At 39.7% G+C, this 13253-nt stretch overlaps 1 pseudogene; it reads left to right on the top strand.

Annotated features, from left to right (window-relative positions):
• The first annotated feature begins 5931 nt into the window (after positions 1 to 5931).
• Positions 5932 to 7064, top strand: LOC111901698 (dehydration-responsive element-binding protein 1A-like; annotated as a pseudogene).
• Positions 7065 to 13253: the final 6189 nt, after the last annotated feature.

Raw genomic sequence — 13253 nt, 5'->3', positions numbered from 1 at the left:
AAGTTTGTGGCTGGGATACCGAGGATCACAAACAAGGTGTGAATAACCATGTGAATCAACATGGTGCACTCAATGTCTATATCACCTAATCAATGTGCCGGTAAACCACACACGCTCCATTGATTTATGACAAACATCGAGCCACCCTTTGCTACCAATGTCAATCCCAAATTAGTGTGCCGGTTAACCACACACGCTCCACTAACGTTTGACAAGGGTACAAAGTGTAATTACACGGAGTAGAATCATTTTCACATTTTACCCTAAAGTAACTAAGATTGGGAATTTATAAAAACATTTTAGTTACTTTGTATCATTCACTACACTTTGAACGAGGAGACGATTGCCCTATCCTACCCGTTCGGCTAATGACCCTCCACCAATCAAGGAAGCGGTGGGTAAGAGTGGATACCCATTAAATGACCATTATATAGGCCATAACCTTATAGCACTTTAAGTTATACATATATATTACTTAATCTTGTAATAATATAATAGTATAGTGTTGAATTTTAAACTTGTAAAATTCTAAGGGTTTGAATTTAAAATCATTCAAAATTAAACTTTTAATCAAAATTTTAAATTTCAAAACTTGAGGGCAACTTTTGAACTTTTCAAAACACAAAGGATCAAATAACAAATAATATAAATTAAACAATTAATTTTGTGATTATCTATATTTGACCTAATCCAATTTTATTCACATGATAATTACCAAATTATTTAAACAATCAACATTTATCATATAAAGAAACTATAATTCAAATGATTTGAAATTATCTTTTGTTTTGGTAAGGATAATCATTTAAATGCAATAAAATTCGAATTTTATCATTAAAAACGATTTTGGCATTTATCCTTTACCAAAACAGCAAGAAATCCCGAGATATCCTCTGCCTGACTCCCGCACTCACCGAGTCACTACCTGGACTCATCGAGTTGGGCAGACTCGTCGAGTCCAGATACTGACTCGCCGAGTCGGGTCGGGAAGAGGCCAAAAAATGATTTTCAGCAAAAACTCGACAATTACATCACATACAATAAAAACCAATCAAGTCTCTGATACCACTAATGGTTTTAATACAACAGAACATCCTATGTGCTCATGCAAAACCCTAAAGCTTGGATCTAGGCTTCTCTATTGTACATGTAATACATCCAAGACTTTTAACCCTAGATCTAGCACGCATAAACATTAAGATGATAAGAACATATCTAAATGATTACCTCTTTCAATTGGCTTGAAACCTTTTGATTCTTCTTGGTTCTTGAGCTTAGAGTCACAAGTGTAACTCCTCTAATGGACAACTTAATCACCAAGCAGCCCATGGAACCTTCTAGAATAGGGCCTATGGACGAAAACATGATGGATCCCCATCATAATTCGTTCCCCCTTTAATCCATTTGGTTTCCTAGCCCAAAACTCAACTATCATACATTTGACAGTTTAAGCCCCTTTATTCAGTTAATCTCTTTTAGTCACCAAATTAATTCCTAATTAATTCATGACTAATATTAATCAAATAATATGATTTCTCCTTTAATATATTATTCTCATAATATATTAATAAATCATAATATATTCTCTCTCTCCTAAATTACCTTGTCAAGTTGCTTTGGTGAAGGCAACCCAAAAGGACCATGCACAACCGGGTCAAGTACATACCAAATATAGTTACATGCTTAGACACTAGTCCAACAGGTTGTGCTAAAGAAGTGGCTTTAGAATGTGTAATGTACAAAAAATATACTCTCTCAAGGTCCATCAAATATTACCTGTATATTGGTCCATTAAATATTACCTGTATAAATGTACTTTATGGTAATGTGGACGAAACTTTGCTTTCACTATTTTGATAGGCTGAAGTCTTATTTATAGGTTTATCATTGTTTACTTTGGAGACTTATTCTGCTTCGAAAGGTGAATGGTAGGCTTTAGGTTCCTCTGGGCCGACAACATGTCTATTATCACTTATATACTTTTGAGAGTTTGGGGTGTGTATGATAGCAGCTGCCTTTTGGAAGGTAGGATGGGGATAGTAGACTCCTTTCTCTAATCTTCTCATGCAAATTATCATCTCCTTCTTTAATGGCATTGATGGAGGCACTTTGATCTTATGAGGTTTATCTGTAGTAATTGTTGTGGATGGGGAAGGTTGCTTCAAATCTAAAGCCACAATATCATTGATATGTTTTTCAAGAACTTTTGAGTCACTCCTTATAAGGTCAAGAAGTGACTTCAATAGGCACTAAGGGGACCAAATTCAAATTTAATAAGAATCATTTATCGTTTTAGTAGCCTCAGAAGGAACACTTCAAGATCTTCTTTGATATGTACTCTTGTAATGTAACATCCCAATTTTCAAGGCCAAAAAATTCATTTTTAACTAACTTATAATATAGTTTACCAAAACATTGCCAATGTCATATCAATTTATAAAAACCGTAACAACGTGTCTCAAAACCATATCATCAATAGTGATAAAAATCAGAGTACAATCCCAGAAAACTCAATGCGGAAATCATGTATGTGTGTGATGCGCTGCTACACCGCCGACTCCTTCCCCTTGGATGAAGAGGTACCTGAAACCAAAAATGAAATTATAAGCACAAAGCTTAGTGAGTCCCCCCATCATACTACATACCATACAATCATACATACTGGCGGCCAATTCTAGGGTGCCCGACCTACCCATGCCAAGCCATTCTGGGGTGCTGACTACCCGTGTCAAGCCATTATGGGGTGCTGACTAACCGTTTTCAGGCCATTCTGGTGTGCCTGGCTACCCTCCGGTCTATCTTACCCAGTCACGGGGACTATTTCACCCCCTACTACTATCACACAATAACATATCATAAACATGCAGTTAGACATATCTGGGGTGTCCGACCTACCATTCGGTCCTTAAAATCGGTCGGGGGACTATTCCCCTCTTAACACCACTATCACATAGAACATAACATACTAACACATAGAACACATCAAGTAATAGCAAACCAGACAATTATCACAAAGACGGACAATTATCACAAAGACAATCATCTCAGTTGTAATCAACTACTAGTGGGTCTGCCTTGGTGCCTTAGACCCACTTCTACTGGAAGGTAACTCACCTTAATCTCGAGTAGTGTCTGTACTGTCCTCGATGTGAAAATCGACTTTCCTCGACTCCTTAATCCCTACACGACAAATCTTCTAAGTTATCAATTCGTACTCACAACCCCTACAAGGGTCAACTCAAATCCAAGTCAAAGTCAACCTCCAGTTGACTTGACTCGCCGAGTTGGTCTACCAACTCGTCGAGTCCCTATTCCTTCAAAATGATTCAACCCCGACTCTACTCGTCGAGTCTAGCAACAACTCGACGGGTTATCCATCAACGATAATATCTGGACCATCTTCAACCAACTCGCCGAGTTCACCCTTGAACTCGTCGAGTTCATCTCCCTCATATGAATATGTTCAGTCTATGACTCGTCGAGTTGTATCAACAGCTTGTCGAGTCCATCTTCATGGGTTGGGTGATTGCCTTGGACTCGCCGAGTTTGATCATACACTCGCCGAGTCCCATGATTCCCAGGTCCATGATCACATCCATCTTTGTTGAGCCCCCTACTAGACTCAACCAGATTCCTCCAAAACAAAAGGTTAGGGAACCAATGCTTGACTCGCCGAGTCCCCTAAATTCCATGTCCATAAATTCGATTTCTGTTGAGCTCATCTCATCCAAAGGGTAGATCTGACCTCCTAGGGTCGATATAACACGTAAAGTTACGAACTTTACATCCATCAATGGGTCTTTAGGCTCAAAAGGACCAAAAATGAGACCTACAAGATGTATGGGGCTCTCATGGCCGTAGAGTTGGCACCTTTATGCCATGAGAAACTTCCAGAGTCCAAGATCTGAAGCCCTATCTCCACATTACACCCCACAACCCGAAAATGGCTTAAAATGCCCTAAAGATACCAAAATCCAATCCCTAAAGTTGATTAAACACATGGAAAGTCAAGATTGAAGGTTTTTTTTACCTTAAATGAGCTGGAGATGGAACACAATCTCTGGATCTTCTAGCTACAACTGGAACTCCCAAGCTCCTTTCTTCTTCTCAAGCTTCACAACCATCAAAAATGCACAAAAATGGCTTAAGAGCACTCAAACAAGGCTAGGGTTTCAGTTTAAGGTCTTCTGGAAGTGTGAGGGACGATGGAGGCTGATATGGGAGGAAATAAGTTGTTTAAATAGGGTGCAAACCCTCAAATTTAGGGTTTCACTCAAACAGCACCTACTCGCCGAGTCGGTCTCCCGACTCATCGAGTAGGTCACTTAAACCCCCGAAGAAAGACGAGTCTACTCGATGAGTTGGGCCTCCAACTCGTTGAGTCCCAGAGTAAAACATGAAGTTTTCTTGAATTAAATGCATACCAGGAATCGGGTGTTACATGTAACCTTATACATAACCTCGAAAGATACGGACCAAAAATGAGGATGTGGGAACTCATTCTTTTTCATCTTGATGTACTCCATGAAATCATCTTATAGGATGGTTCCATAATCGATTTCTCTTCCTATTTCAATTTTCCAGATAGATTTGAGCCATTGTAGGCTTAAGAGTCGGGACCAACAATCTTTCCAAATAGGCATCAAACAATAAGCCACACAAGAAAGTGTCAGAATGCTCGAAGCTTAAAATTCTTGAAATATGTTGTGTTGTTTAGCATGCCCTTGTGACCAAGATTTTAAATGACCTTGAACACTTGACTTGAATGATACTCAAATACAATGCTTCTAAAATTGGAGGAAACCCAATCGCTTCAAGAAAGCTCTTCTTGTTTAGGAACACGACATGTTCGTTGATGATTTCTTAAAGCCTAATGTCCTCTTCTTTGTGTGGAAATCTTGAATGATTTCTTTAGGTATTTAAAAGGAATGGTACTGGTTCTCATAGTCAATGTCAAAATTGTGGGAAGCTAGCATAAGACAGGGTTTCTTAGGAGAAGTAGATGTGGTGGCTTCCGTATGAGCCTTTGATGAAGCACGAAATTCCACCATTGTGAATGGATGATGAATATTAAGCAAATGAAAATAAAATTTTGTGTTTTATTCTTTTAAATCTATTAGATTATGGTTATTTACTGTGCTAAGAGCACATGTTGGTCGGAGGTTTTGATTTAAGAAATGAGTTTAGGGTTTTAGCTGAGTAATAATTATGATTTTGATATGCAATTTTATAGAGATATATGCATTTTTGAGTTTTATTAATAAATAAATGAATTAATTAATTTATTAAAAAATAACTAGAAACAAAGCAGATTGAAAATAAATGGACTAAAATGATCAAAAAGACCAACCATGTGCCGTCAATGTGATGACGCTAAACATATACTAATTTAGGCCCCGTTTGATACGCATCTTTCCAGGTCCAAACAGATCTTTCTGGCTGAATGGACCGAAAAGACTGTTTGATTTGCACAAAAGAATGGATATTTCCCGGTAAGATATGTCTTTTCCAGAAAGCCCCAAAATCATATGTTTCTGGCTGAATGGACTGGAAAGACAATTATACACCAAACCCCGCCTCTTTTTTTTTCTTTATTGGATTATTAATTTTTTTAAATAACTTTTTTTTTAAATTTATTTTTTATTGAATTATTACTTTTTTTTTGTCATTCAGCACAGTCAATCAAATATATAATCAAACATCATGGTTTCTTTCACAGTCAGAAAACTTTCTCAGACAACACTTTCCGAGACAGTAACTATCAAACGGGACCTTAGACTGTATATAAAACATTACTGTTAAACAAAACTAATTGTACACCAATTACAACATTTGACTCTATTGGACTGAATCTGTAAATTACCAATACTCTAAGGATAGTTTATAATTTACTAAAAATATCACGCGTTAAAAATAAATAAAATAAAGCCACTTGTACAGCCTCTTTCCTCCACCACGCAAGCCACCAGCTCGTTTCCCAAACCCCATCAAACACACTCCACATATGTCTATATAAGCATCGCCATTGGTATATCAGTCACTTAAAGTCGCTCATAAAACAATACCAAACAACCATTACTTCACTTATAAATTATAAATTATAAGTCATAACTTGCAAAAACTACCAACAAAACCATAACTTCGCTCATAAATTTCTCACACAACCAACATATGGATTCCTTCACCGAGTCATCGGGAAAGGCTCCCTGCGCATCCGTTTTTAGCTTAAACTGCAGCACAGGTACCATCGAGGGTGTAACTGCTGAAAGAGATGTGAAACTGGCTTCAATGAACCCAAAGAAGCGAGCCGGAAGGAAGAAGTTTAGGGAGACTCGACACCCAGTTTACAGGGGAGTGAGGATGAGGGATAACGGTAAGTGAGTTTGTGAGGTGAGAGAGCCGAAGAAGAAGTTTAGGGTATGGCTAGGGACACATCCCACTGCTGTAATGGCAGCAAGAGCACATGATGTGGCGGCGTTTGCCTTCAGGGGGCGATTGGCTTGTTTGAATTTCGCTGATTCAGTGTGGCGATTGCCGATCCCGAAGTCTAGCAGCATACATGATATACAAAAGGCTGCAGCAGAAGCTGCGGAGGCTTTCAGATACACGAAGGAAGTGAAGGAAGTTGTGGAGATTGTTGAAACAATTGAGTTGCCGGAAATTCAGCTTTACGTGGATGAAGAAGATATTTTCGAGATGCCCGGATTGTTTGCCAGCATGGCGGAGGGACTGATGGTAGCACCTCCGGAGAGACAGGTAGGGTATGGCAGCTATGGGGATCATACCATGGAATTTTGTGATGATGAGTCTTTATGGAGCTACTAGATTGAGTGTGTGTATATACCCATATATATATATATTCCATCTGGAAATAAGATAAGAGTGAAAGTTTTTTTTTTTTTTTTCTTTTTTCCCTCATGGCTTGAGGTTTTTGTAGGAAAGCCAATGAGATGTAAATATATATACATGGTATAAACTGTTTAAATCACTTCTCCAGTAATCTGGTTAGATATGTCGAAAAGAAGTCAGTTCCAGGTTTTGTAATAAACGTTTTCTTAAGTGTGCGTATATACCCACATATATATATTCCTTTGGAAATAAAGATGAATTGATATTTTTTTTTTCGTCATGGTTTGAGCGTTTTGATATCAGGAAAGCCAATAAGATGTACATATAGTACATCAGTTCAATGAAAGATAGACGGATTCAAATCACTTCTCCTGTAATTTGATAATTACATACGTACGTCGGGAAGAAGTCAGTTCCAGTTTTGGTAATAAACGTTTTCTTGAAGAAACACATATAAATGGAAAAAACGATGTATGTTTTGTCATCTATTATATATTTAAAGTTTTATAATAAGACTAACCAAACAGTGATGTTTTCTATCACGACTCACGAGATATAATAAATGTATTATGTATTAAAGAGTCACGGAAATTATAATACATAACTGTATTATTTATTAAATTCTGGCATCCGTATATACATAAATATATTATGTATAAAATTAAAATCGATTTCCAACTAATTAAAATATTTCATTGATATATCGACTTGGATTTTTATTTAGGGTGTCTGGGAACGAATGTTTTATAGGTCCTAACTTTTACTTTTTCACAAAAAAAAATCTATATTAAACAATAAGTTTGGTTTGGTATTTAGTTTTTATACACATAAGCATTTACTTTACTTTTTATTTAAATAAAAATCTAAAAATCTAAAAGTCATTTCATGTTATATTTAATAAGAAAAAACTACTAAACTTTTTTAATCAATTTTCAGAAGTGACCTTAAAAATATATTTGTATATTTATCTTTTTTAAACAATTGTCTTTTTATATAAATTAATATGTTTAAAAAAAGTTAAGTTACTTTTATCAAACACTCATATAACAAATAAAATAAATAATTTACAGCTCCCAACTACTAATTAGTTTTCCAAACACGCCCTAAATCTGACTTTATTTCACACTCGTATATAGTTGAATAAGCCATTTCAAAATGCAGATGGTTAGGGTGTCAAATTGCAACCTTAAATAAGTCTTTTCAAAATCTCTTTAGGTAGATCAATCCAAATACATTAAAAAACACATAACCATAAGTTTATATCAATCCAAATACATCAAAAAGAAAAATAATATATAATATCAAAACAAAATATAGATTTAGATGAAAAATAAAAATATCTAGATGAAACTGAATCACAGATTTTGAGACATTGCAGTGTTAAATGAATCAAACTCATGATCATTTAGTAATGAAAATCGCTATCAACTTCATCTTCAAAAAAACATTGTCACTTTCTCATCGAAAATGATTCGACCAATCGGTTTTGATTCGTGTTTTTAAACAATTCTTATACGTAAAGATATATTATATAAATTATAAAAATAGTAAATGGTGACGGTGGGTTGTGAAGAGGTGGTGGTGGCAGTGATGGTGGAAGAGGCGGTGATGGTGGTGGTCGGGGGAGGGGGGGGGGGGGGGGGAGCTAGGGATGGTTGGTAGAGGCGGTGGTGGTGAAAATGTAACATCCCGAAATATCAAGAGTAGAGTTGAAGGGCTAAAAGAGTAAGTTGTGAAAGAGTGACTCGGCGAGTCCATGGATGGACTCGGCGAGTAGAGTCGCGACTGGGTCGCGTGCTAAGTAGCCGACTCGGCGAGTCAGTGAGGAGGACTCGACGAGTAGGCGCTGATTGGAGAAAACCCTAATTCTCGGGGTTGAGCCCTATATAAAGAACATTATGTTTTCCTCCCAGCCTCCTTATCACCCCTTGAGCCCCAGAAAACCCTAAATCGCGGAGAAGCACCATTGTTGAGTGGATTGGAGCTTGGAGAAGTAATTGTTGAAGGAATTTTGGGAGATTGAAGGCTTGGAGCAAGGGGCTTTGCTTGGATTCGAATTACATTGCAGTTGGGGCATCTCTTGGAGGTAATATCTCGTTCTTGGGTTGTTATTATGTGTTTCTTCATTTTGGGGTTGTGGGAACTTGTCTATGGATGTAATGGGAAGTCTAGAGGTTAGATCTGAGGTTGCTACCTCAGATCTAGGAGGGAGAAGAATTAGAGAGCATGAAAGTCCCTGTGTTGGAGTGTTTAGTGAAGCTTTCATGTCCCAAACCCTAGCCCAAGGTGCAAATGGCCTAGATCTCTTTGGATTCTCGTAAAGTTTGCCACTTTACGTGATGGATGAGTGGTAGGAGGCTAGATCTATGTTTTGGAGCAATTGCATGGCCTGGAATGCTTCCGAATGGATTCAGACCGGTGGTACTCGGCGAGTCACATGGGTGTACTCGACGAGTTGGATGAAGATGGCCTGGAACTCGGCGAGTTGTATGAACAACTCGACGAGTAGGTTGATGATAGTCTTGGACTCGGCGAGTCTGTTCTTGGACTCGACGAGTCTTGTCGAAGAGTCCCGATATTCCCTGGTTGAGTCGAGAATCGGTGAGTCAAGGGATGACTCGGTGAGTTGTGTGCGAGTGGACTCAGAGTTGTTGGACTCGGCGAGTCTCGGAGTGACTCGGCGAGTTAGGTCGCGGAGTAAGTGAAGTTCTGATTATAGAAACTCGGCGAGTCATAGAGTTGACTCGGCGAGTAGGGTCAGTCAGAGTTGACTTTGACTAAGGACTTTGATTTTGACCAAGGGTTGACCGTTGACTTTTAGGGTTTGGTCAGCGATGTGGCCTTTGGGCCAAGAGAGGGGTAAAATAGTCTTTTACCCTTAAGAGGGTGCATTGAGAGGATTGATTCTAGTCTCGAGAGTTATAGTCATGAGAGTTTTGCCTTACGTGTTAGGCGGTGGCGAGTTCGAGATCCGAGTATGGAGATATCTGCTTTTTGCTTGCCAGGTGAGTCTTCTCACTATACTTTACCTTGAGTAGGTAACCAGAGTTATGTGACAGAGTATTTGTATGCTATGTATGTTATGTGTTGTACTGCATTATTTCTATGTGATTTATGTTGTGCATGGTTGCAGAGTTGGAACCGAAGGGTTCCTAGAGTTAGAATCGGAAGGTTCATAGAGTTAGAACCTGAGGGTTCACAGAGTTTGGGTGCACGGACCCATAGAGTTATAGCCTCGAGTGGCTTGTATGTGTTATGTGTGTGGTATTTTGGGGAACTCACTAAGCTTCGTGCTTACAGTGTTTTGTGTTTTGTTGTTTTCAGGTTTCTTTCAGTATCACGGTACGGCACCGGCTTGATTGTACACACCAGAGCAAGAGTCATATTTTGGAAGATCCTGGTTTTCTATGCAAGTGAAAATGGAGCTATGTTTTGTAATTTGATTATGAATGAGATTTTTAACAAGTGTTCTAAGAATAAAATGATTATTTAAAATGAAAGAATTGTTTTGAAATTTACGGTGTTACAAGTTGGTATCAGAGCCTTGGTTTGAGGGATTCGGATGCGCCTTCGGGTAATTCTGGACTCAAACTGAGGAAGTAAGAAAAGTTTTCAAAGAAATAATTTTCTAAAGCGAATAAGAGTTCAAAGAGAAAACGAGAAAGAACAGTGTGTACAATCAGCCAGAGCCCGAACGGTGATTTCCCAAAATACCCTTACTTTTGTGTTATGAGATATTTATGATGCACTTTATGAGATATTATTGCATGCTAGAGACAGGCTAGGTATTCCATATATTAGGAGTAGAGTGGCCTGATTTGTGATGCCTTAGCCTAGGAATTGCTGTGATATGCGTTGTGCTTTTGAGTATGTGATGAGTGAGAATATTTGATTGGAATCCTTTAGGGGATTTGAGTAGTGGAGTAATCTAGGGAAGATACCTAGATGAGTACTGTAGTACTTGGAGAAAGAATAGTTAGAGCCCGCGAGGGGAAGAGTTGCAGAGTTCGGTGGTACTTCCGAGGATGAGCAGAGCAAGCGGAGTTATCACCCAGAGTGAGTCATATATATTCTTCGATGCTCGAATGCTGCTTGCTTCGTGCTTTGTGGAACTCTCGATGATGGGAGTCAGCTACCAAGCGAATATGACGATATTCAGGAGGTAGATGGCTGGCATCATTAGGAGCTCTTCAGCAGCTGATGGCAGAGAAGTGTGGGAATCTAAGAAGAGCCTAGGGAGTAACCTTAGCCAGATGAGTGCACTGGCAGGGTAGAGAATTTCGCTGGGGAGCGAGCGCGCGATGGAATTGGTGAACGAGAAGGTCGAGCAGCTACTTAGGAGCTCCGGGATAGTCCGTGTGGAAAGTATGGGTAGATGTGGAAGGTAGTATGGGCCCGTACTACTGAAAGCAGAGGACCCATACTTGATACAGGGAGTATTCTGAAGATTCTAATGAGCGCATTAAGGAGTGATGTATGGTTCGAGTACCATACATCGGAGCAGATTGAGGAGTGATGTTATGGTTCGAGCATCATACATCGGAGCAGATGGAGGAGTGATGCTATGGTTCGGGTACCATACACCGGAGCATATTGAGAAGAGATGTCATGGGATGAGTACCATGGTTCGTAGTGAATGATGCTTGTGATTCTCTGGTTATCCGATCACGATTGATGAGGTAGAGATTGGACGCTATGGGTTTTAGGCCTGTAGGCCATGATTGAATTTGGAGAGGCGTCCCTCGAGAGGGAAGGCGAGAGCCTATCAGAGTATTTTGGTAAGGAGTTAGAGGGAGAGGAGAATTTCGGTCTGAGTTGGGCAATCAGTCGATAGAGGAGAGGTCACCTTCTATGTGAGTGGTGCTATTTATGTTCGTGTGCGGAACATGAAAGGCCTGATGTTTTAGTTTTGGGTTGGAGGTAAACCCTGCAGGTCGTCATTGATGATGATTTTTTTTCCCCCAGTGTATTAGGTAGCATGTGTGCCGCGAGGCGGTGACTTATCATGAGCAGATAGTCAGTTGGGACTGAGGTAGTCGAGGACCACACTACACCTATTTGAGTATAGTAGGATGTATTATAGTGGTATCAGTGGGGAGTTCAGTCGAGTTTAGCAGTGCAGAGAGTTTTCTATCTATGTTGGGTGTTGAATATGGGAGTGGGTCCCTGTTCTTGGGATGATCCCGGTGTTGGAGCGATGTTTGATGAGTTGAGGTGAGGGGTACGATGATTTTGCGGTTCAGTCTATGAGCCAGAGATGTTATTGAGCAGTTGAGATGCTTAGTGCTAGATTGGTATGAGATTTGGAACGACTAGAGGCAGTCGTGATGAGAAGTTCTTGAGGAGTTCATCAGAGGTTCACAGTATATGAGGTCGATTGACTTCCTTAAGAAGGAATTATCGGGCGTTGTGTAGCACTTTCCTGGGGCAGGTGCGATTTCGCTGGTGAAAAATAGTTGTGGGTTGGTTGCGTGCTAATTGGTGATGGTTCGAACCCTAAGTGGGGGAGAACCGGGTACAGTATGTAAGAAAGCAGAGATTTGTCAAGAGCAGTTATAAGTGGAGTATAGAGATATGCTGTAAGAAATCATGAGACCAGAGATGTCGATGATCGAGGAAAGAGGTCATAGTGAGTTAATGCGGGAGGTACTTGTTGAGAATGATGAATGTCTCCACGGCAGGTGTTTGGTGGTCAGTGTTGTTGCAAGTAGATAGAGAATGATTGGGCAGCCAACTCCCGGGTCAGTATGTGTATCCTTGTTTGGATTTTGAGCGGTAGAAAAAGGGTTTCGGAGGATCATCAGTGTGTTCTGAAGGGTTAGCGCCTTCCTTGTATTCCAATTGAGTGTTTGGATGCACTGAAGTTGCGCATCGTGTGATATCAGAAATTATTATGGGATTCAAAGGAAATGTATTGTCGTGAGTGTATGGTATTGGGAGTAAGGGAATCAGTGGTTGTGGCAGGATCTTGTGATGTTCTGTTGGGATATTCTGAGGTATCCGGGTATGATACCTTTATTTCGGAGTTACTCGTAAATCTTGAGTTGAAACGATTTGTGGTGTATCAGGTATCTACGGATCTAGTGGGAGCCTTTCGAGTATGGGCATCCAGGGAGATTATTAAGAGAATGGAACTTCGCAAGGGTGGGCATTTTGATATGTCGATTGCTTCCAGAGTCTGGAATGTGTATTCGAGCCGAGTATGGTTGGCTACCTGTGATAGTCTGCGGAGCATGAACTAGTGGAGTTAGAGGGTGTTGTGATACTGCGGGGAGCCGTAGTACTCACTAGTCAGAGAGTGTTGTGATACTGCGGGGAGTCGTAGTACTCACTAGTCAGAGGGTGTTGTGATACTGCGGGGAGCCGTAGTACTCACTAGTCAGAGGGTGTTGTGATACTGCGGG

The sequence above is a fragment of the Lactuca sativa genome, chromosome 9 (assembly GCF_002870075.4).
Source record: "Lactuca sativa cultivar Salinas chromosome 9, Lsat_Salinas_v11, whole genome shotgun sequence".
In the NCBI taxonomy this organism is placed as follows: Eukaryota; Viridiplantae; Streptophyta; class Magnoliopsida; order Asterales; family Asteraceae; genus Lactuca; species Lactuca sativa.
Note: the sequence above shows the minus strand (reverse complement) of the source record. Positions and strands in the feature narration are given on the sequence as shown.